At 40.7% G+C, this 24,980-nt stretch overlaps 1 protein-coding gene across 9 annotated transcripts in view; it reads left to right on the forward strand.

The window, feature by feature from the left end:
- Window positions 1-24,980, forward strand: part of NLGN4X (neuroligin 4 X-linked) — a 280,407-nt gene that overhangs the window by 139,181 nt on the left and 116,246 nt on the right. The window contains exon 1 of one of the 9 annotated variants that reach the window (XM_027609219.2): window positions 7,632-7,648. The exons of the other annotated variants lie outside the window; for them this stretch is intronic. The gene's annotated coding sequence lies outside the window, so the exon portion shown is untranslated. Of the gene's footprint in view, window positions 1-7,631; window positions 7,649-24,980 lie in introns of those variants that run through there. 9 annotated transcript variants of the gene reach the window in all.

The following is a 24,980-nucleotide window of genomic DNA, read 5'->3' on the forward strand; positions in this document are numbered from 1 at the left end:
GGTTGTGGGCGACCTGCATGGTATTGTCACATCAGGACCGACAGGCTTGAGGACGAGATGAAAACCTAACAGCCAAACATGGCGGAACGGTAAGAGAGAGAGAGATGACATGAGCTCCTGGAGGCATTGTGGAGTAGCTGACTTATAAACCTCTCTCTCTGGTCTTCTTGTCTACGTCTCTTTCTTCTTTTTTGCAGTTCCCAGTTTGGAATTTTCCAGACATGCTGCCAGATACTTCCTAACGATGACTGTGGTCTTTAATCAGTGATAAGATTTTATGTACTAACATAAAACTGTACAGCAAACACTAAGAGACTGGACTTCAAAACATGGATCACAGAGAGGGCAAAATGCTCTAAAGCTACATGGATGAGTCACCAATTATTGGGGATGTGGAAAAGGACATTTGTTTTAGTTTTTAAGGAAAATAAATGGTGCCAAAACAGAATTTCTTCTCTCCTTCGCTTTGGAGAGCAACAGAATCCAGTAAAGCATTGGAGAAAGATTATCATCGCAGTGTTACTTTAAATGAGTGACTCCAACGTGAACACGTTTGCCATTTGTCTCCATCTGTTTTAATTTTTTGCAAACAGCGTGAGGGTTAGACATTGATGTAAGTGGTAAAAAATAATAATGTGACATGCAGATTGTTCTAGATCCTCTAGATAATGCCCACATGAAAGGAGACAGCAGAGATCTGTGATATGTGGTCAGTGGTATGAGGCAGCACTAGCCTAACCAGGCAAGTCCTTGGAGATATGCCGTGACCCCATGTGAACACAAAACACTGCAATAGAATTCTACTCCAGTGAGCCCAACTCAACTACAATATTGGAGCGAAGGAATGTACAAAGAGAAAGGCTTTTTCATAAGCAAGCACACATGTGAGTGTGTGTGTGTGTCCCCTTCAGGGTCAAGGTGTCATGGTAACACTGTCATATGAACATAATAGTGGAGGAAGGGTAAGACGGAAGAGAAGAAATATCCAAAGCAAGAACAAGAAGTTGTCCAGCAAGGAATAATGGGGAAGAAAAGGGAATCTCTGAAGGACGTGAGGACACAGGATCACTCCACACAGGATACGTGAACGAAGGAAGCCCTTACTCACCACAAAGCCAGCTCTCTCAGGGATAGACACAGAACGGCAGGGACAGGCTGCTGAGTGATGCGTAGAACTCCATGCCTTCTGAGAGTTTACTGAGTCAAGATTGAAACAATGAAAGAAAACATGAAAATGGCAAAGCCATGTGGAAAAAAAAAATAAACAAAAAACCAAAAACACACCAAGAGTCTGAAGAGGGCATACAGAGAAGACAGGAGAGGAGCTAATATGTAGACTCTGAGACCAACGCGGAAGTATAGGGCCAGAATAAGGGCTGGGAATGTGTAAGAAAGAGGAGACGCACAAATGACGGAATGATGGGACACTGAATGTCTAGTTAGTAGACGATGTTCATAAGCCAAGGAAATCACTGAGGAGGAAGAGAACACACAGGAGATGTTAAACCTCTGAGCAAGCATCCCGAATGTCAACATCGAACAACCACGCATAATTTTAACACCATGTGGAAATATTGATTCTCTACTAAACCCTCTTAAAATATGTCAGGATGCTAAATTTCAAACCTAGTATAGATAATGTCATTAAAAAAATGAATATCCTACTTAATGATCAATCTTAAGGTTATTATAATTTGTTCAAACCACCAACTTTAATTCCTAGATGAGCATATAATTGAACTGAATGTTAAAAATGTTTGGCATGTTTTCTTTTTTCATATATATTTTTAAATCAGAAATGTAAAGACTTTAAAAGCTGTGTTAAAGACAAAACAAATAATCTTACTGTCAAGAAATGCAAGACAATTTAGGCCCCAAATAAAGAAGGCAATGTTTCCTGACCCATCTTACGTGGTTTGAATAGAGTTTTTAAAAGAAAGAATAGATTCTGTTTTTTGGTGCGCCAAAGCAAAACTTCCAGAGATTGTATATCGGATTCAGCTTTAAAGAGGAGACTCCTGCTGTAGGCTGAGCATCATAATCAACTCTCCTATTAGTTGATGCCCAAATCTTTCACCCTCCCCCCAAAAAACTTGGATGATAAGATAGGATAAAAGTGACCATTGCGTGTGGCTCAATTATCTGTACTACTTTCTCTCTCTCTCTTAACTTTTCTGTGTTTCTGTATTTCCTAAAGTTCTATAATGACGTGTACTAGCTTTTCATCAGAAGCAAGGGTAATGTCTTTCTCTTTGCCCATCCATTGGTGTCTTACTAAGAGCTTCCTAAGAGTTTGTGTTCCAGTCTTCTACTGATAACACCCTTGGTCCCTGTTTCCTTGTGTATCCCCACAGACACACATGCACACAGACCTCACCTAAGAGGCTTCTCTCTCTCTCTCCCCTGGGGTCTCTGTCTTTAGCTTACTGCAGCCCCTCTCTACCTGGCTTTAAGATGACATGACTACAAGTGTGCCTCCTGGAATGGAATGGCTCCCAGAAAAATTAGGTCCTAACCTCCCTTCTCGGAGACGGTGAGACGCCGCACAGGTCTGCGTGTTTCTGAGGCAGTGTGGCATTTGTCCTCGCATGAAAGACAGAGGTTGGCTTTATAAGCATTGAAACGCCTTTCCCAGGTGTGCAGCTGCATCGCCAGGGCAGGTGATGGTAACATCTTGGCAGAGCCAAGCCCAGCTTTTCAAGGACCTTCTAGGAATCTGAGATTTCTAAGGCTCTGTAAGGATGATGCTGGGAGAAAGGAGGTGCAGAATGGTATGGGGTGACAGAAATAAAGGAACGATCCTCGGGAGACCAGAGAACACGTGCAGTTCATCAACTTGTTACAAGTCTGTGCAGAAGGAATATAGATTCACTGATGGTATCCCAAAAATAGGACAGAAATAAGAAATAAAAGGAAATGAAATAGCGGTTCACCTGTGACAAAAAGAGCCAAATGAGCAAATGAAGGCAAAGCCACCTGCATGACTGGAAGTGACCATCTGAATAATTATGCTTCAATAACCTTGGAAGGACATCTCAAGTATTTTTGTATTTGCTGAAGCATATTCTGTACATTTTCTTGACTTGTCCTTAAATGGTTCTCTCTGAACTCACCAGAAATTAAACTTTTCCAATAATTTATTCTCTTAAGATTTTTAAACATTCATTTTCATGCTTTACACAGGAGGGATAACATTGTGTAATTCCAAAAACAACATTTGCATTATATTGTTTTTGATTATTTTATTTTTATTATTGGTTCCCTCTTTCACATCAGGTATTCTAAGCATAAGCATTGTAGATGCATCAACCGTACCCAGTAGACAAAATTTCCTGCCTAGTGCAATTTATATTCTACGGGGACCCTGGAAAATAAATTTAAGAATTAAATAAGTTACATATTATTTTGGAAGGTGAGGGGTGCTATGATAAAAATGAAAAGGGGATAAGGAGAATCAGAGTTGTGGAGGAAAGTACAAATGTAGGCACGGCGGACAATTTGACCTCACTGAAAAGGAAAAGCATGAGTAAAGAATTGAAAGAGGTGACGGAGGAAACCTTGATGGTGTACCAGAAGGGTGCTCCAGGCAGAAGGAATGTACCAGTGCAAAGGCCCTGGGGTGGAAGCATTCCCATTGTGTTGGGGAAGACCGCTAGATAGCAGTGGGTGACTGGGATTCAAGTGGGATGAAGCCATTAAGGACTTTGACTTTAATTCTGGGAACAAAAGGAGAAAAATTGGAGGCATTTCAGCAGAGGGGTGACTGACATGGTGAGGTGTGTTTTAAAGAACCACATTAGCTGCCTTGCTGAGATTAGCCTGTAGGGGCAAGAGCAGAAAGCAGGAGACTGGTCAGAAGGCTCATTTAAGAGTCACCATGAGTAATTATGGCCGTACATCTAGGATGGGAGTAGTGAGGTGGGGAAAATTGCTTGGATTTCTTCTCTTTTTGAAAATACGATTTGCAAGTGATTTGCATGTAGAATGTGGGGAAAGGAAAGGAATCCAAACTTGTTGACTTTAAGCATGGAAAAGGAAGGAGGTGTTCATGGATGAAATTGGAGAAAGTGCTGGTGGAGAGAATCTTGAGGATGAATTGGGGCTTGGGAGTTTGACTTTGAAATGCATATAGGACATCAAAGACAAGATGTCCTCATAGATGAGTGGATGTCTGAGTTTAGGGGAATCTCAAGAGACAGGTCCGTGCTGAGGAGGAAAATGTTGGACGAGTCCACATAGTTGGTATTTAGAGTCATGAAGAGTCTGAAGGTAGAAAAGAGAAAGGAGAAAATCAGAGTCTGGAGTCCACCGACATAGCAGCCTGGAGGTCATGGGCGAGTTTTACCAGAGTAGCAGTAAGTTTGGTGACACGTTACGTGGACCAACCTGGTTGGAGTAACTTCACCACTTTAGTGGTGAACAGGAGCCATGGAATTGGAGTCTGGGTGTATAGATGACAATTTTAAAGAGATTTCCTGTAAAGGAGCAGAGAACTAGGCAACAGTTGGAGGGATATATAAACCCAAGAGAAAGTCACTGTATTTCTCCTATGACGGAAGGTCTAACAGCACGTCGGTATGCAATAGGAATGATCTAGAGGCATGTTGTATCAATCATTTTAGCTTGCCTTACGCTGCATTAACAAATATCCCTAAAAAGTCAAGGACATGTGACTAGAGAGCATTATTTCTCCCTCATGTTGTGCGTTCTTCAGGGATTCGCTTCGGCTCTTCTCCATCTCTTTTCATTCCAGGACCCAACAGGTGGTGCAGACACATTTCTGATGTTATGGCAGAGCCACATCAGCTTTCTCAAGGATTTTTCTTAGAAATGGCACTCTTAAGTTCTGTTCATGCATCATTGGCTAAAACATATCAAACAGGTATATCTCATGTCATTGAGGTGGGGCAATAAAATTCTTCCCATGGAGAGACACTGTAAGTCTTTTGGCCAAGCCTGCCATCAAAGAGCAGCCAGGGTATATTTTTTCCCCACAGAGAGGACTGGAAAGTACTTTGAATAATAACACAATCAGCAGCTTGGATTTCCTCTGAAAGAGAAAAGCAATTCCGGTCTAGCAAGAGAGGGGTGTTTTGTTGTTGGATTGGTAAACTGATGGAATTGAATGGGTGATAGTTAGTCTTAGGTGGGAGCCCTACCATTAACTATAGGGAAACAAACGGAGCACAGAAGATGGGGTAGTTATTGGTTGGTGCACGGGGAAATGGGTTCATGGGGACTTATGGATGTTCTCTTTAGATTGTTGCTTCTTCCTACACTGAAAAAAAAAATTGTGAGATCATAAACCAACAGTGAAGATGGGACAAGGGGGTTTGGGGATGGCAGGAAGCCAGAGAAGGTGTTGGTTGTTTAGAGAATCTTCAAAGGAAAATTTTTGGAGAAATTCAGTATGTTCTCCAGTTTGAACCTCCTGCACATTTATGATCATGAATTGAAAGTGAGACCAGTCAGCGTGGGTCTGTGTTTTCCTTCATCTATGCTCATGGGCAAGGGTGCAGGTGTGCACTGGATGAAAGTTGGGATTTCTCCAGGGCTAGCGTTTTGCTGGGCAAGAATCAAGAATTAAGAATGCTATGTGGGAACTAAGGCTGTATGCAAGGTCATGACTCTACAACTCCAAGGAAGAGACGGTATCACTAGCTCCATCTTGGAAACCCAAAGAAAGAAACTTATCTACCAGGTCCCACAGGATTCTGAGTGTTTTTGTGTCTATGATCTTAGGGTTTGAAAAGAGTTAATAGGTTGCCTGTTTCCCTGCAATTCTCCGTGTCTGAGTTGGAACAACTCTCAGGGTTTGCCCTGAAATAAAAACAACACAGATTCTTAAAAAAATAGAAATGAGTAAGAGAAAGAAGCAAGTTTATGGTTTTGGATTCTCCGTAACTAAACTTGTGCCACCGCGAATGATTTACGCAAACGGAAAAACAAAAATGTATCAATTTCTGCCCAAGTGTAGTAAGGGGGGAGGCACCTAGCTATATAATTACATATGCGCCTGGTAAAATATTAGGTATTTTGTTGAAATTCCTTGGCTCAGGAAAGAGTCCTTGCGCCATGTTGAAAAACAAAACAAACTACTTCGTGTGATGCAAAAGAAAACAAGGTGTGACATCAAAACCGTATTTGTTGAGATAAAAGGAGCAAAACCAAGTATTTTCTCAGTAAATAAATGGCTGGCTGAAGTTCTCATCCTTTCTGGTCACGGTCTTACCATGGTGTCCCAGCTGAAGTTTGGGTTACCCTCTTCTCAACCCATGGAATGTTGTGACATTTGATTATTATCAGGCAGGAACTATTTGTTGGGATGATCCCGTGCTGTGCAGGTAGGGCGGTTAGCACAAAAGGATCTCAGGTTTTGATGCAGTTCATGAGGAGCTTCAAGTCTTGTTGGGAAAACCAACAAGATTGTAATTACGGAATAAGAGAATGTATAATTAACTGCCAGCATGTGTGGGGTAGATAATTAGAGAATAAGGCAACAGATGTTTTAAGGTGATGATTGTGGATTTCAGACAATAGTGAAAAATGGAAGAAAACACCATCAGTGTGGGCTGAAATTTGTCAGGGGGTGCTTTGTGCCTCTGTTGACTTCTTATGCTCTGTTGCAACTTCTCTAGATGGTAAGCAGTGTTACAGCTGAATTTGATATCATTCCCATGAATGGTTGTTTCTTTTGGCTTCTCTTACTTTACCAGAGAATTACCATTAACAGAGAGATTAATTCATAGATACTACGAATTTCCATTGCACTGGGAGGTGACATACAGCTACCAACAAAATCATATTCACTGCTTTACTGGAAGTGGTCCAAATACACAGTAGTGACTCCAGCCCACACGTTGAAGTCTGCTGTGGTCCAATGCATATTTTTTGTTTTGTTTTGTTTTAATTCCAGTTAGCAATGCATGTTTTTGAGTTAATTCCAAAATCTAATACATTTTGATCAATAGGGATTCTCATATGGATTCCTTGTGTTTTCTTCACTATAAAATAGCTCCATGATTAATTTTTCAGGAGACCACAGGTCAGGTGTTTTAGGATTACCTTTATACTAAGTTCTCAGTGATTCATCCTTTAATGAACAGAAGCACATCTATCATATTGAATCCATAATCTTCTTGTTGTGTATTCTTAAGTCAGTATTTTTAAGTAGGTGATGCAGATGGCATAGAATTTCAGATTGTCTACATAGCCAAAACATCTGATCTAAAAGTGCAGTGTTCCTAATTGATCTTGCTTGTTTGAAACCGTGTTTAATGATTTTAATTTTAGGTAAACTTAATGTACCAAATTTATTTTTAACATGTTAATTTGATAGGCCTTTTCCTAAAAAAGCATAAAAGTCCCTTTGCTTGTAATATGCTTGAAATAAAAATTCCTAACAACGAACTGGTCATTTTTATAAACCTGCAAAATAATGCAGGGAGGGATTTGAAGAACAGAATTTAAACAGAATAACGATTTTGTCTGTATTCCATTGCTTTTGTTTTTCTAGCAGGTAAGTTTTTTTCATGCAGTCTTTAATGATGTTTGTATAGTAGAAACTTTGATTTGCTTTTTTCTAGTCACACAGATGGATGGATGTCTTGAACACACTTGTCTACATCAAAATTGTCTACATCAAATGGTGACTATTAAAAATTAGTCTTAGGGGCACCTGGGTGGCTCAGTTGGTGAAGCTGTTGGCTCTTGATTTCGGCTCAGGTCATGATCTCAGGGTGCTGGTATTCAGCCCTGCATTGGGCTCTGTGCTTAGTGGGGAGTATGCTGGAGATTTTCTGTCTTCCTCTGCACCTTCCCCTGCTTGTGTGCATGTGCTTTCTCTCAAATAAATAAATCTTAAAAAAAAAAAATTAGTCTGAGGTGCCTGGGTGGTTTGGTTGGTTAAAGGTCTCTGCCTTCGGCTCAGGTCATGATCGCAGGGTCCTGGGATCGAGCCCTGCATCAGGCTCCCTGCTCAGAAGGGAGTCTGCTTCTCCTTCTGCCCCTTCCCCTGCTCATGTGCTCTCTCTCAAATAAATAAAATCTTAAAATTGGTCTTCGAGATGAAAACTGTAATTTCTTCTATATCCTAGCTACCAATGCTTCCGTTATTATATGTACATTACATACATGTGTATGTATATATATATATACACACACATTTTAACAAAATTTACTGGAAACTTCTTGTCCCTTTAGTATGATTATGATGCTTGGTGAAGTTCCACCCCAAACCCTAAGATGCTGTACTGTGTTGATTAATTTCATTGTGTCTATAACATCTCTTTGTTGATCTTTCAAAATTTGAAGTGTTCATTACACTACATGTAAAAGTTTTATTTTGTTATGATGAGTCAATCAGACCTGTTATGTCAAGAACTTTTTAGGTTGGAACTCAGTGTAGTTTCTACCCACAGTGAGTGTGAAGCTAAGTTGCTTTTGGCTCATGGGGAGGCATTTTCGTGTTGACTTACACTTCATTCTACCAGTTTGGAAATAAAGGTTGTTGTTGGTGGTGGTTCTTCTTCTTCTTCCTCTTCTCCTTCTTCTTGTAATGGTTCGATTTATGTAACATCTTCCCTTACATCACACCATGTAATCAATTACCAGAAAAAAAAGGTAGACTTTGCAAAAAATGAGAACTTCGAGCCTCTGTGGAGACGCATCACGTTAAATCAGCTTGAGGGTCTGCCGTAATCACGTGATCATGACACCTGTGAGCCTTACATATAGACATGATGTACACTGTAATCGTTTTAAATATGAAAAAGAGATTTAAAGGCACTTTGTAACTTAATCTTCTTGATAAACTATTAATAGAGTAGTCACTAATTCTTATTCTAAATGATTTTGAGCCTCTTGATAGTTTTCATACTATTGAACTTTTCCTCTGCGTGTCTGCCTGGTCCTCTCAGCCTTGGTGTGCGTGTGAAAATTGTTTGAGACCCTGTAATCCCTATGCAGTCTCTGATTCTGCAGAATCAAACCACCTCTCGGCAGCAGGCAAAAATCCATTTTCTTGTGGCCACGTTCCTAGATCCCTTTTCCCATAGCCGGCAAAATAGTGCCTCTTCATCTAGGCAAAAACCAAGGACGAAGGCACATTACTCCGTCAACATGATAAAACTGCATTTTGCCATACTTGTGTTTTCAAATATGATCCTAGGACAGTAGGAACTATTGATTCAAATCACCTTGACATCTTACGTCAGCACCGATGATAACGTCCCTATTGGATGCTAGGTGCCTCATACTGTTGTTCTCTTTGTGTACCTATGCTGCTTTCCTTCATGAAACCTGTATCATTAAAAATATTCATAGCATCGCTGAAGTGTCCCTCCCCAGGAGCTAAGAAATTGGTTGATCTTTAGGCTGATCCGATTACCACCGACATTTGCTTAGATATAAAGGCCATCCATCTCCTTCTGCTGCTTTTTGTCAATAGCCTCCTTGTCTTGGTGACTTATGAACCGTTTTGTAACTCTCTATCCAAAGCCATGCATGTTGGATTCATTAATAGAATTTATCTTCACAGTGAACTGGTCCCAATCTGCTCAGCTTCACTCAGTCTGTCAACTCATAATATCTGGTTAAAAGATGCTAATGCAGTGTTGGCTGATCTCCTGTCAGTTCTCCCTAATTATTTGGTTTCAAAGCAATAGTGCATGTTACACATATTCATCTAGCTGTCCAATTAACACATGTTTCCAGGCAATTCTGATAGGGAGGTTGACTTCTTCCTTCAGCCCCAACAAAACAAAACAGAAAAGTGGTCACTTGCATGACATTGAGCTTGGCTTTATTTTTGAATCTCTTACGCTGAGGTTTATCACACAGCTCCACTTACCCATCCCTCCATGGCGTGAAATTGCCCACTTAACAATTACAGCTCTGTCCTGATGGTGTAGACTCCTCATTTGGGTTTAATGAAATAGGAATAGGGTATGAACAACAAAATTGCTGCATCCATCATGGATGATGGTATAGGGTTGACACTAGAGAAGCTTAATGTTGTCAACAGTTTGCATCAAGTGTCCCTCTCTTAGGAAACAGGGCTGGAATAGTAAAGTGGGCAAATGGATACTCCCACTTGGGTGGATTTGGACTTCCAAGATGGCGGGAGGAAAGCAGACATATGCCAGATACTCTAGGGTTTTAGGCAGTTGGAGAGTTTTTCTGCTTGGTGAGTTTAGCTGCTGTCCACCAGCCTCCCATCACTGTGAGCTGTGTTTGCTGAGACAGCGTAGTTGACCCTTTGTCCACCTGAATGATGTGGCTGGCTGACACTGGGAAACTGAGGGTTGTCCTGGGGGCCCTAAGGGAGAACCCCAGAAGCCTGCAGAGGAAGGCAAGCCTGCAGCTTTCATCAGGCATCAAATCACTGTGGAGAATCCACAGTCTGAATTTAATTCCTCTTTCACTGCTCTTTTCAGATGTGTACGTTTATCCTCCAAGAATTCCAAACACAGCACTGGAAGAAATGGGTCAAATGGAACACATTTTTTTTTGTTTTTGATCTGTGGTTAAATTGGATGAATTTTAGAATGCAGCTCGCCTTACTATTCCTCCAGAAAACATGAGAGGTTGTCGTGTGGGGACAAAAATAAGAAAAATCCTTTTGTGTCTTAACTCCCTCATTGGCAAATGACAGCCAAAAAGATTTTACTTGGAAATAATCGTTAGTTCCTAACGAATGCTCATAATACACGCAACCTATTGATTTTTAGTGGCTTCTGTGCTTGGATTATTATAGATCATTGCTCTCTTTGCAAATTACTCTGGAATACAAAGGTGGCCCTATTGTCATGAGAAAAGGAAGGACACTCTTCCAGGTGACCTGAAAAACATCACGTGATGTCGCAAGGTGACTAAAACGATGGTTTCCTGATGCTCCTTTCCAATAGCAAGGAGAGCATCCAACCGAAATACAATAGCTCTCCTTCGAAAGCCTTAGTTAGCTCACCATTTTTGAGAGCTTCCAAAGTAAAATGGGCACTGAAAGATTCTTTTTTTTTTTTTTTTTTGAGGAGCCAGAATCAATTTGGATTATGTGTAGGGAATGCTGTTGGAAAATGTGGTGGTGTTTTCTGAAGGATTTCCATGGCAATGAAAGGATGCTATAAATCAGGGAGGTTGCAACTTCTCTAGATGGTAATGTACCGCCACATGCCTGTAAGGACAGTGATTCGACCTGTCAAAAAAACAAAAAGCAAAAAACCCTCTTTGGCTCCTCATGTTTGTGATGATCCTGTGCCATCCCAGCCGCAAGGAACCCATTGGCTTGCCTCGCCTCGGGTGAGGCTGAGGACGCTTGCCGCGGCTCTGCCCGGCCCCGAGCCAGCGTGCTCATGGAGTTCCAGTCTGCTGCACGAACAAATGGAGAAACACAAGCTTCCCCAGTTGCTCACAAGCTGCTAAGGGAATGATTTGTGTTCCCTTGGAATGCGTGCTGGACGTGGGAATGCTTGCTCCGTACCGAGTTATGGCTCTATGTACATGCCCTCGGAGGATGCAGATAATTGCGGCCTCATTACCGAAGCATCACAACTTGGTCCACATTTCTTTTCTTTACACACCAAAAGGGCATTGTGGGGCTTGGCAGACAAGGCAGGCTCCAGCCTCGTGGGGAATTCCTTTCCTTTATCCGCCTCTGTCCGGATCTTTCCAGCCTTTGTCGTTAATCTCATGTGTCATATGATGGGTATCCGCCCCGCTGAGCATGCTGGCTCAGTGGGGGGGGGGGGGGGGCGCACATGGAACCAAAGTGGACAGAGGGACATAAAAGGGGAAACAGACAAAGAAAAAGAACCAAAACTCACCAGAGAAAGGTTTACAAAGCACACCCCGGGAAACTCAGATGCAGTCCAGATATGCTTTCTCTCTCCAGTGGTGGTACAATTTGAGATGTCAGGGGCTCATAAAGGAATGTTTGCCTATGCTCGGAAATAACTTGAGGGTTGCCGGGTGCCTTGTCTTTTAGGCATTTAGAAGCCATGGCTAAATCGTGGTATCTGTGATGCTCTTTAATTCCAATAAAGGACGGGCAGCCCAAATGCCCATGCACATGGCTAGACTCCAGATGGCTTGCTGGTCCTGCCTTGCTTGAGTCCCAAACACAATGCACATTACCTGGAATTGGAGGGAATGTGTGGGGCTGGCTGCACAGATTCCTTCCCTAACTAGAGATGGGCAGTCACAGAAAGCAAATGACAGAGGATGCCATCCCTTTCAAAGGATTACCTTGGTGGCCCACAGGTTCTAGTCTTCCTCGGCGGCTAACCAAATTACCACTAACTCGGTGGCTTAACATCATGCTCATGTCTCACCCCGCAGTTTCTGTGGGTCAGGAATTTGGGCGTATCTCAGCTGGGTTCCCTGCTCAGGGTCCCACAGAGACACAGATATCAGCTACCCTGCCTTCCTGTCTGGGGCTCCTGCTTTTCCGAGCTCACCGCGGTGTGGCCAGGTTTCTGTCCCTTGTGGTGGTTGGATCACGGCCCCTTCCTCGCCGGTGGCCAGTGAAGTCTGCCTTCAGCTCCTGCAGGCTGCCAAAAGCCCCTTTGCCACATGGGCAGTCTCTTACTCAGGTCAGCTGAGCAAGGATCCTACACAGCAGCATATTCTAATCAAGCCCTTGGCATCGCATCTCAAGTCCATGTAATGTAACCGGATCCCAGGAGGACGCTTCTGTCATCTATCAGGTGCAGCTCATACCCAATTAGCTGGGATTCTAGAAGGGATTGACTCATTAGGCGTTGCCTTAGGGTATGCTCACCACCCCATTGTTAAATGCCCACTATAGGAGTTTCCTCGAATTCCCATAACAAACTACGGTAAATTTGGTGGCTTACAACGACAGAAATGTATTCCGTCGCAGCTCAGCGGCCCAGAAGTCCAGGATCAAGGTGTGGGCAGGGTTGGTTTCTTCTGGAGGCTCCGAGGAAGAACCTACCCGTCCCCTGCCTCCCTCTTTGCTGGTGGGGCTCCCAGTAACCCCCGGTGTTCCTTGGCTAGTGGGTTCTCTGCCTCCATGTCCACATCACTTCCTTGTGTCTCCATCTGTCTTCTCTTCTTGGAAAGACACCAGTCATTGGATTGAGAGGCCACCATAAATCCAAGAGGATTTTGTCTAATGACATTGACAGAGACCCTCTAAACAAGGTCTCACGCTGACTTCTCAGTGCATGAGTTTTGGGGGTGCTGTTCAGTGCATGACCGTCCACCAAGCTCTGCCCATGGTCTGATGCTGCCTAACTCCCCAGTTTCATTTTTCACCGGACTCTCCTGACCCTTTTCTGAAATGTTTTCTCATGTCTTTTCATCTTTTTAAATCCTGGTTCAGGGCACGTCTCCTTTGCTTCTTCAGGGGAAATTCCCCAAACCACCCCAGATTATTAGCAGGTTGCCAAGATGTATATTGCCATGTAATAGTCACATGGCAACCAGCCCATGCATATTTTCATGGTAGGAATTTAAAAATTTAGTGTGATTATTAAATTAATCGTCGCATATTCCAGGAGACTATGGGCTTCATAAGAGCAAAGACGGAGTCTCCTTGTGGTCCGTCTACTCAGCCCTAGCTTTTTAGAACAAATGGACAGTAGGAAGCTGCAACTTGCTTTCCTATGCAAAGCATTCTGTAGTTCTGACAGGGAAGAAATGGAGATTTTGGTCCTGGCTCTGTGCTGTGTTTCCCACATGGGCATTTCACATAGTCATGAAAGGAGAAACAAAGCATCCTATTAAATGAATTCATGCACACAAATATTGTCTACGCATCTGGTATGGTCTGAATGTGTTCTCCCAGATTTCACTGGTTGAATGGCTAATCCCCAAGTTGATGGTATTAGGAGGTGGGGCCTTTGGGAGGTGATCAGATCATCAGGTGGAGCCCCCCATGGTGGGATTAGTGTTTTTATATAGGAAACCCCAGAGAGCTCCCTTGTCCCTTCAGCCATGTGACAACCCCGTGAGTAGATAGCCACATAAGAACCAAGATGCAGGTGTCAGCAAATTCCAAATCTGTGGACACCTTGATCTTGGACTTTCAACCTCTAGAATGTGAGGAACAAGTGTCTGTTTTTTAAGACCCCTTCATCTGTGCTTTTGTGTTATAGCCGCCCAAATTCTGTGAGGTTGCATCTCTGAAGAAGACAGTAGGTACTACGGAGAAACGAAATGGAGAACATATTAGTCATACCGTTAGACATATAGCACAATGACACTATCACACCCTGATTTGTAGTGACTGTTTTTGTTGTTTGTTTTTAGGATTTAAAAAAATCACTTCACATGAATTTCTTCACTTGAACACGGTACAATCATTTGCAACCTCCCATTCATCTTCAGTTTCTTCTGTTACAACTTGAAATTTTTAAAAACTATTGGGTGTGGTTGTCACACATAGTTTTTTTATTGCATTATTAAGTGATAATATTCTTTTCGCAAACGATGTTTACTTGGCCTTGTTCTAGTACTTCATAAGGTATTTTAAATGGTGATTTTTCTGTGTATAATTTTTAGTTCTTCTGGGTCCTAATTTCCCCATTCTTTACCTTTATTTTGACGTCATCCTCCTTGAATTCCTGAGCCTCATGGAGTTTAATTGTGCTTGATTTATTAGATGATTGGAGTGTTGCTTCCTAGGAATTCTACCAGGCATTAGGTAGGATATCGTCTTGGAGTCTGTTCATCTCTGAAAATACCTTCTTGAAGGATGGATTGGCAAAGGTTTTCTACCAGAACCTGATAGATCTTGCTCTGTCATCATCTGCACTTAGCATTGCAGAGACTTTTTTCAGGGGAGAGAGACTTTTGTGTGTTTGTCATCATCCTAAAGGCGTTTGGGGAGCTTACGGCCAGCACAGGGGCAGACAGAGCACACATTGTTCCAAGCGCCTGGAAGTGGGTTGGAGCATCAGGAAAGAGCGCATGAGGAGACTCGCGGGAGCAGAAGGAGGGATGGATGGCCACCACGCTAGGGCGCTCTTTGCCCTTCCAGGCTGTCGTGCTTCATGTCATCCTTCCTCCATGTGCCTCCTGGAGCATTTTCTGGCTGGCCAGCCCCTTTGGCTTCTCTGGGAAATCCAGCATAGCTGAGAATCCCTGCATACCTGAATCTCTAGCCCTCAGTCATCCCAGCCAGGCATGTGGGGCCCAGGGGTGGGGACAGTCAGCAGAGCCTTTTGATGCCTTTGCTCTATGGCTTACCTCCTCTTGCACTGGGCGGCCGTGTGGGCCACCGTCGCCTCCAGCCAGGCCTGCTGTGGCCCAGAGACTGTGTGTTTTCTGCTCGGATGCCTGGGGTTCTGCTTGTTTTTCTTCACTTCAGTAATTTTAAACTAGGTGGCCAGGCCATGTGTCTGGGTCTTGCTCCCCCCTTGCGTTATTCTGGGAACAACAAGGCTGGTAATTCAGAAATACCATCCTCACGCTCAGCTCTGGTTTCCCTCAGGTATCTGCTTCTCTCCGTCTTCCCCATCATCCTGCCTCTGTTCTTCATGACTTGTTTGCATTCCCTTTCTGTCCCTGACTCACTAACGTGGCTGATGGCCACAACGTGACTTCTCCTTTGGATTACCTTCAGCGACCCTCCCTTTTCTTTATTTTATGTAGACGTACATAATACAAATTTGTTTTACATATATATATACAGAAAATGCAAATATTTATATATTATATTTAATTAAGCATGTATTTTATATATTTAACACGTATTAAATACTTATTAATACGTATTAAATATTTATAATACATAAATAAATAATTAACACTCATTAAATATTTATAATATAATATATACACATAATAAACACTTATTAATGCCAAAAATTTATAATATAAATAAATAATACTCATTAAATATTTATAATATAACATAGATATGTATGTAATACTTATTAAAACTTACCAAATATTTATTATATAAATAAATATATAATATTCATTAAATATTTATAATATAATATATAAATATATAATAAATACTTATTAAATATGTTTTATATATTTGTATGAGTATATATACAAAATAAATATGTATTATATGTATACAAAGTAAATATATATTATATATAAATTTAAATATATATAATAAGTACTTAATACTTACTCAATATTTATATTTTATATATTTGTATGTTAGAAAAACATATACAAAATAAATATATATTATAGATATACAAAATAAACATGTATACAAATAAATATATATAATTTAAGTATATATACTTCCTGAGTGATACTATTCTTTATGAAATATATGTGTGTATGTGCATGTGTTTGTACAAAATATACATATATATTTCCTGACTGATTCTTATTCATTAAAATGTATATATGTAAATTTTATATGCATTTGCTTCTATTATTTATCATTTTAAGTTACATATATTTATGTACACATATAAATATATACTGTTTAATAAATGATAAAAGTATATGCATCTATCTGTATGTGAGTATATGGGTGTGTGTCTACATAGACACTCATGACCACATGCAGAGAATGTCACAATAAAACCTGACTATATAATCATGTATGTATGTGTGTGCATATGCGTGTATAATGCAAAAATGTCAGCATCTGTATTAATAAATGCTGTCTTTCTTAATAAATATATGTTGGCTCAAAATCTCACCCTAAACCTTATGGAATACTGTGATAAACATAATCATTGCTTTTTTAAGTATAAATATTTAATTAATACAGAATTTATTTTGCCCTAAGATGAACTTGTTATGCTTCCCTCTTTTTCTAATATTTAGCTAATGGTACTTTCTAAATAGAAAAACTTCATCATACACAGGCTAAAATTATTGGTAGTATAATAAACAATATAATGAAGGCAGAACTGTCTTTACCTTCTTCAAGCCAAAATTATCAACACATGCTTATTTTTTTTTTAAGAATTGATGTTGGAATGATTTTTTTTTTCTGATGTGGTGTTCCATGATTCATTGTTTGTGCATCACACCCAGTGCTCAATGCAGAACGTGCCCTCCTTAATACCCATCACCAGGCTAACCCATCCCCCCACCCCCCTCCCCTCTAGAACCCTCAGTTTGTTTTTCAGAGTCCATCGTCTCTCATGGTTCATCTCCCCCTCTGATCTCCCCCCCTTCATTCTTCCCCTCCTGCCATCTTCTTTCTTCTTTTTTTTTTTCTTTACATATATTGCATTATTTGTTTCAGAGGTACAGATCTGTGATTCAACAGTCTTGCACAATTCACAGTGCTCACCGTAGCACTTACCCTCCCCAATGTCTATCACCCAGCCACCCCATCCCTCCCACCCCCCACCACTCCAGCAAAACTCAGTTTGTTTCCTGAGATTAAGAATTCCTCATATCAGTGAGGTCATATGATACATGTCTTTCTCTGATTGACTTATTTCACTCAGCATAACACCCTCCAGTTCCATCCACGTCGTTGCAAATGGCAAGATCTCATTCCTTTTTGTGGCTGCATAATATTCCATTGTGTATCTATACCACATCTTCTTTATCCATTCATCTGTCGATGGACATCTTGGCTCTTTCCACAGTTTGGCTATTGTGGACATTGCTGCTATAAACATCAGGGTGCACGTACCCCTTCGGATCCCTACATTTGTATCTTTGGGGTAAATACCCAGTAGTGCAATTGCTGGATCGTAGGGTAGCTCTATTTTCAACTTTCTGAGGAACCTCCATACGGTTTTCCAGAGTGGTTGCACCAGCTTGCATTCCCACCAACAGTGTAGGAGTGTTCCCCTTTCTCCACCTCCCCGCCAACATTTGTCGTTTCCTGAGTTGTTAATTTTAGCCATTCTGACGGGTGTGAGGTGGTATCTCATTGAGGTTTTGATTTGGATTTCCCTGATACCGAGCGATGTTGGGCACTTTTTCATGGGTCTGTTGGCCATTTGGATGTCTTCTTTGGAAAAATGTCTGTTCACGTCTTCTGCCCATTTCTTGATTGGATTATTTGTTCTTTGGGTGTTGAGTTTGATAAGTTCTTTATAGATTTTGGATACTATTTTCAAAAATATATTGATATTGTTACACACTAAATTTCTGCCACTGGAAGCTTCTGATTAAAGACAAGTCTTTTATGTATCTCAGATTTTATATTATACAGTGTGTCTTACATGCTTCATAAGGTATGATCAGACCATTTATTATTGTTAATATGAAACAGCTTTCTTTTTAGATATGTTAATATTCATATGTATGAAAATTGATTTTGTGTATTGATTTCATGCCATCATAACTAGTACCTCATCTACTCTAATTTATTTAGTTGATGTTCTGAATTATTTCCCCCTGTGTACATAATCATATGCAAGAATGACTTTATTGTGTCTCCTTTTCAATATTTTCAGTTCTCATGACTTATATTTTTAACATATTGACTAGAACTTGCAGCAGTTTCTTGAAAAATGATGGTCGTGACATCATTTACTTGCTTACGCTTTTAGTGGAAACTCACATTGTTCACCCTTCTCCAGAGCGTGTTCCGTGTAAGGATATGTCTTCACTTCATTGGCAGGATTACAAAAAGGTTCCCTGTCAAAGTAAATATTCCAGATACTCAAATCCTTTAATGAAACATATCAGTTGTGCCAAATGCTTTTTGCCATCTTTCAAATCCTTAGTTTGCCTTTGATCTTTCATTTGGTTTCCATTCAGCTTTGTTCTTTCCACGGTTCATGAGACCCATGAAATACTACCCTTTCTTCCCATTGAACCGTGTTCGGCGTCCCTACCATAAACATAATTCCTGGTGGCTCATGACATAGTCCTCTTTTAAAAGAAATGAACATTTTATTCATCAGAGTGGTCACCAGAAGACACATCAGAATGTGCTCGGATTCCTTACGGTAAATTTGTCTGGTGTATGGTTGCCATTTGAAATGCCCTTTTGCTGCAGAGCACCCTGTGATTGTCCTGCATTTGGAAACCCTGATGGTCTTTACACCGGAGGAGACGTTAAGAGTTGATCATGAGTATCTTTCTATTGAAGTTCTTCTCTCCTCATGATAGTTCTCTTCCAAATTATCCTTACATGAAGATGTTCAAATGGATAGACGCAGTGTGCACCTAGTTTCCCCCTGAAGACTTACTTCCATGGCGTCTTCTATCCGTGTGCATTAATCCATACTCAGATCTAAGGTACACTTGGGTTTACGAGTTTTTCCTTACAAAGAGCGTGCATTTTAGTTCTCTCTCTCTATACTTCCTGTACCTCAACATCTCCCTTGACCTGCTCATTCTCTTCTTTCTGTCTCAGGCTGTTCTCTTTTTATATGCCTCTGCACCGAAGAAACTACATCTTATTTTTACTCCATGAGAAATGGCCAATGGTTTATCCAAATGTTCCCTTAGAGTTTTCCGAAGGTTGTGGTTATCTTTTGTTCTTTGCCACTCCATTCCCATTCTCTTTCCTCATCTTTGGGCAAGTCAGGATGTACCCACCAAAGATGGGTGCCAGCAGGTGGATCTGTGAGAGGTCCTTCCCTGTACCAGCAGTCCAGCGAGTCCTCGTCACTCAACAGGGTGGCCCCAGGCCTCAAGCACACATGTCTGGGGGGCTCGTTGCCAATGCAGACCCTTAGCAGTTGTTGACCCATTGAACTGACCCTCAAATTCCATTTCCAACCAGGTACTCTTCCAGGCTGCACTGTCCCTTACTAAGACATGAAGTAAGCATTAGTTGACATTAAGTATTAACTAAGTAGTAGTTACTCTAAGTGTTAGTGGACACCCGAATACTCTGTACTAGCTGAGTGTGCGGAAAAGGGTATCGAGCACCTACGGCTTTTCCTGACTTGTCCAGCTCTGCAGCAATTGGCTACTGGCCATTTCCATGTACCCACCCACTCTCTCACCTGTATGTTTTGGCTGGTTTAAATGTTGTCTAATTTAAACCCATACCTAGAGATGTTGGAGACAGGAGATTTTCTGAAATAATGCCCAGGCAACATAGGAATACATTTCCTAGGTTGTTTTTTTTTTTTTTTTTTTTTTGTATAGATAGGTGCTTCTTCTCTGTGATACATGGCTACATGCAGGGAGGTCCCAAATGTTTTATTTCCTATCACGTTTATAGAACAATTCCCAATGTGGTAGTACCATAGGAAGATCCTTGAGCAACACTGAACTCTCTTTAGGCTCCTTCATAGGGTTGATAGAAATCCAGCAGATGTAGCCTTACGTTTTCTGTTGTCCTTGGTTTCCTAGGATGTTCATATCTTTGTCTTTGTTTTTATGGGAATTCCCGTTGGGAACTTTCCATTGGGGGATGCTATCTAGACACTATAGTAGGGAGTTACTTCTTAGGGGTTCTTAGGGAGGGACCCTTGCAAAGGAGAGGTTTTATCCAAATCTTGGAAGCTTGTTGGGATATTGACCAGCAGGGAGATGTGGCCATGGCAGCAAGAATGGGTTTTCTTGGTGAAGGACAGGCATTTGAAGATATTTTAACACTATTTACCACCTTCTTATTAACTCTTTTTTATACTGTTAAATATTTTGAGCTGAATTTCATCCTTCCCTGTTTCTAAAACTGAAACCTCTAAGTTGCAGTTTCTAAAACTGAAAGTAATAATAATATAAACCAAAATCCATTACCTGGAAAGATTTTCATAAATACCTAAAATTGCGTTTAATTACCAAAGAAATGAAATCATTAAGCTAGCAGTGACTTTGTCTGTGGATCTCAAAATAACAGGCTTTTAAAAATGGAACTCATTTAGCATAAATCTGTAAACACCTAGAGAGATATTAAGCTTACATCTTGGCCCGAAGCAAATGCTTTATGGGTTTATAATAGAATGAGTTGATTGGCTTAGAGTCATTAAGGGTATGGGATTAAACAGTTGTATTAAAGAAAATCCCATTGTACAATCACCACAAGGTATTCTTTTCTGAACTCATACAATGCTAATGTAAATATATAATAATATTGAAATCAAGGTAAATTAGAGATTATCAAGATGTGTTTAATAAAGCTGGGTAGTATTTTACATTTAGAGCATTGCCTAAGGATTCTGAGTCCTTGGAGGCAGTGGCTTGCCATGTCTTAAAAAAAATCTCTTTATCACTAACGCCTAGGACTGTCTCCGTAACACAAGTGTGTCCTTCAAGTTCATTGCCACAGTCTTGTGTAAAGAATGATAAATGATACTCTGATGATTCCGAGACCCACCCCAATCAGACAGGTCTCTGCATTTACTCCTGTTCTAGAATGTCTTCTTTCCTTCAAACCATCATTTCCAAGGGCCAGGTGGTGCCTTTCCCTAAACACCAGTTGTCCTTCATTGGCTTAATTATATACCTAAATAAGGTCTCAGGGCTTACTTATCTCTGTGTTTTATCATTTATTTCGGGATGCCAAACACAGCTACCTCGCCAGAGACTAACTTATCACATTGCCTAAAATAATTTTCCCCATTTGCTCAGATGTTGCTTTTTGTGTTGACATGATGTGTTGGGGTCCTGGGTTGGAATCCCGAAACTGTGGCAGGTTGATCTCTCGGATCAAGGTACTTGGACCTCTGTTCCCTCCAGTTGTCTCATCTGCACAGTGGGGGGCAAAAATCGTTCCTGACTAGTTTTCAGATGGTTATAAAGTATCTAGAGCAGCGTCTGTCCCTCTCGTGTATTAAGCAAACATTGCAATTTATTTTAGAATAATGCCATAATGAAATAACTGTTGTAGTAATAGAAAGACCAGCAGGATGAGTAAAGGGAATGAAGCGAACATTTTTACTCTGTCACCAGCCAGTATGAATTAGAGACACAGCTGTGTGCTGTAAAGTCTATGATGTCACCATCACCTGGGTCCCCAACTAGGTCTTGCATTGCTTGGGAAAGTCATCCACCTTTGGTCTCCTTCAGCTTCTTGACCTGTAGAATACAAATGTCAAGTAGAAGGAATCGGGGCTCCTTGGAAAAGTAATCTGATTCTAGAAATGGGGCGGGAAATAGACAAGATGAGCCTGGATCACTTTATAGCAAGTAAGTGCTAACAAAGCAGAACAAAACAGAACAATCCAAATAAAACCAAAACCGAATCACAGTGGTGGGGATAGAGCGAAGGGGCACAGAAGCCAAGTAAGAAGCATTCTCACTGGCCAATGCTTGAGCAATTTGTATAAATAGGTATAAAATAAATATCCATAACCTCATATTGACATAAACAACTGAATGAATAAATAAAACAGGGTTTATGAGCTTCCTATTTCTGCTGTAATCAATCACCACATTGTTAGTGGCTTAAAACAACACCAATTTATCTTACAGTTTTGGAGGTCAGAAATCCCAAATGGATCTCACTGGGCTAGAACTAAGGTTTTGATAAGATGGCATTCTTCTTTTGGAGGATCTAGGGGAAAATGTCTTCCTTGCCTTTTTCAATTACAGAGGACACCTGCATTTCTTGGTTGACGGCTTTTAAAAATGGAACTCATTTAGCATAAATGAGAGATACTAAGCTTACATCTTCCATCCACTCTGAATCTACTTTTGATTACATTGCGCCCATCTGGATAATCCTGGATCATTCCCTTATTTAAAGATCAGCTGATTCTTACTCTTAATTGCATCTACAAATTTCATTCCCTCTTGTTGTGTATCATGCCATATTCTCAGTACACGTAGATCCTCTCCTTCAACCTCTACTCCTGAGGTTTGGCCGTGCATATTGACTTCCTTCCAAAGAGTATGATACGGAGAGGGGCAGAGAACATGTAATTTTGCAGTGGAGAAATTTGGCAAACATACCTCAGCCAGGTGGTCAAGGCCAAAGTCAGCAGTGATGAGTCATGGTGACAAGCATGCACCCTTCATATGATGTGATCAGGAGGGCCCTTTATCTCTGTGGGCTTCCTCCCCAAATTTCATAAATTCTCTACAAAGTATTTCTCTTCCGTTTAGGATACAAAGTACTCCTTTAAATAGTCTTACTTTAGAAAATGATGGAATTAGAGCACAAAAAGGGAACATGAGAAGAACAGGGATAAAAAAATGATGGACATCCTTCAGGACCAGGGATGTTGAGATACTTTATTTATAAAATCATACTTAAATTTTAATAATGGAACAGCTATGCATTTGTTTGAAGTTGCTTAAATATTCTCTTTAAAATTTAGAGCTATTTCCCCATGGAGGTTTGATAGAGAGGCTAATTATTAGATGTAAAGGAATATTTTTCTGGCATTTGGGGGAAAGTGTAGATGTGGAGAGGGAGGAAAAAAACTCATGGTGTGTATGGGTTTTGAAATGCCTTTTTTTTTGGCATGCACAAGACGGGTTTACTCTGGAATAAATCCCAGCAGAACCTTTTTTCCCACAGTTCACGATTCTAACGAAATTAGGTATTTAAGAAAACTCCGTTGGTTTTGAGGTCATTTAATTAGCTGTATTTGCAAGGGAAAATACAGCAACAGCTTATTGAAAAAGAACAAAAGGTGAAAAATTAAGTGTACCTAGTACATTAAAGGTGATACCTAATTATGTTTCTGGGTCACACTCTCGCTATCTACAGTTAATTCCAAAATTGCGGTTGGGCAAACACTTTGTGTCAGAATCTCAGTGGGTGATTTTTTTTTTTTTCAGTTGACAAGCTCATTTGAAAATTCTTGGGGAAAGGCAGAAGATCTAGAATAAGCAAACTATCTTGAAAAAGCAGGAGAAAGTTGGAGAGGTTCTCCTTCCCCATTTTAAAGCACACTCTAAAGCTATAGTCATCAGGAGATTTGGGGGCTCCTGTGGAGAGAAACGCAGGATGGAATATAATTTAAAGAGTCCAGAAATAAATACAGTCCTGGCATTTATAGTCAACCGGCTTTCAGCAATGGTGTCTCAAGAATTGAATGAGGGAGAAGTTAGTGTTTCAGTAAATGGTGCTCAAACAATGGGATATTCAGACGCAAACAATGAATTCCCACCCTACCTTCATATCATACACTGGAAGTAACTCAAATACTTAAACGGTGTAAGAACTACAACTCTTAAACGTTTAGGAAAGAGCATAAGAGAAAATCTTCAGGGTCTTGGGTTAGGCAAGGATTTCTTAGATATGAAATGAAAAGCACAAGCATTGAAAGAAAATTGATAAAATCGACCTCGTCAAAATTAAAAACAAACTTTTGCACTTCAAAAGGCGCCATTGGGAAAACCAAAAGAGACGCCCCAGACTGGGAGAAAAGATCTGCAGAGCATATTTCCAGGAAAAGACCTGCATCTGAAAAATGTAAAGAACACTTACATTCCAATAATAAGGGACAAAGAACCCAATTTTAAAGATGGGCAAAATATTTGAGCAAACATCTCACCAAAGAAGACGGTACGTGAGAAGATGCTGGACATCGCTACGTCATTGGGAAGCTGTGGATTAAAACCACAAGGAGACACCATTTCACACCCTTTAGGATGGCTATCACCAAAACGATACAGGATGTAGAAACTGGAACATAATGCAAGGCTTGGCTACAAGATGTGGAAACTGGAACCCCTATACAGGCTGATGGAAATGCCCCATGATGCAGCTGATTTGGAACACAGTCTGGCAGTTTCTTAAAATATCAATTTGCCCTATAAAATAGCAATCCCATTCCTAGATAGCTAACCAAGAGCCAGAGAAACAAATATCCCAACAAAAACATTGTCCCCAAGTGTTTATAGCAGCATTATTCATGAAAGAGCTGCCAAATGAAAACAGTCCAAATGCCCATCAACTGATGGATGGAACAACAAAACTTGGTGTGTCCATACAGTGGGGTATTATTCATCCATACAGAAGAATGAAGAACTGATCCCTGCTATAGCATGCAGGACTTTGGAAACAATACGCTAAGTGAAAGAAAGCAGACACTAAAGACGACACAGGATATGAATTCTTTCATACAAAACACTCAAAAATGGCGAATCTAGAAAGATAGAAAGTAGATTAACGAGACTGAGGATAGGAACACGGAACCTGCAGTTGGACA

The sequence above is a fragment of the Zalophus californianus genome, chromosome X (genome assembly GCF_009762305.2).
Source record: "Zalophus californianus isolate mZalCal1 chromosome X, mZalCal1.pri.v2, whole genome shotgun sequence".
Classification (NCBI taxonomy): domain Eukaryota; kingdom Metazoa; phylum Chordata; class Mammalia; order Carnivora; family Otariidae; genus Zalophus; species Zalophus californianus.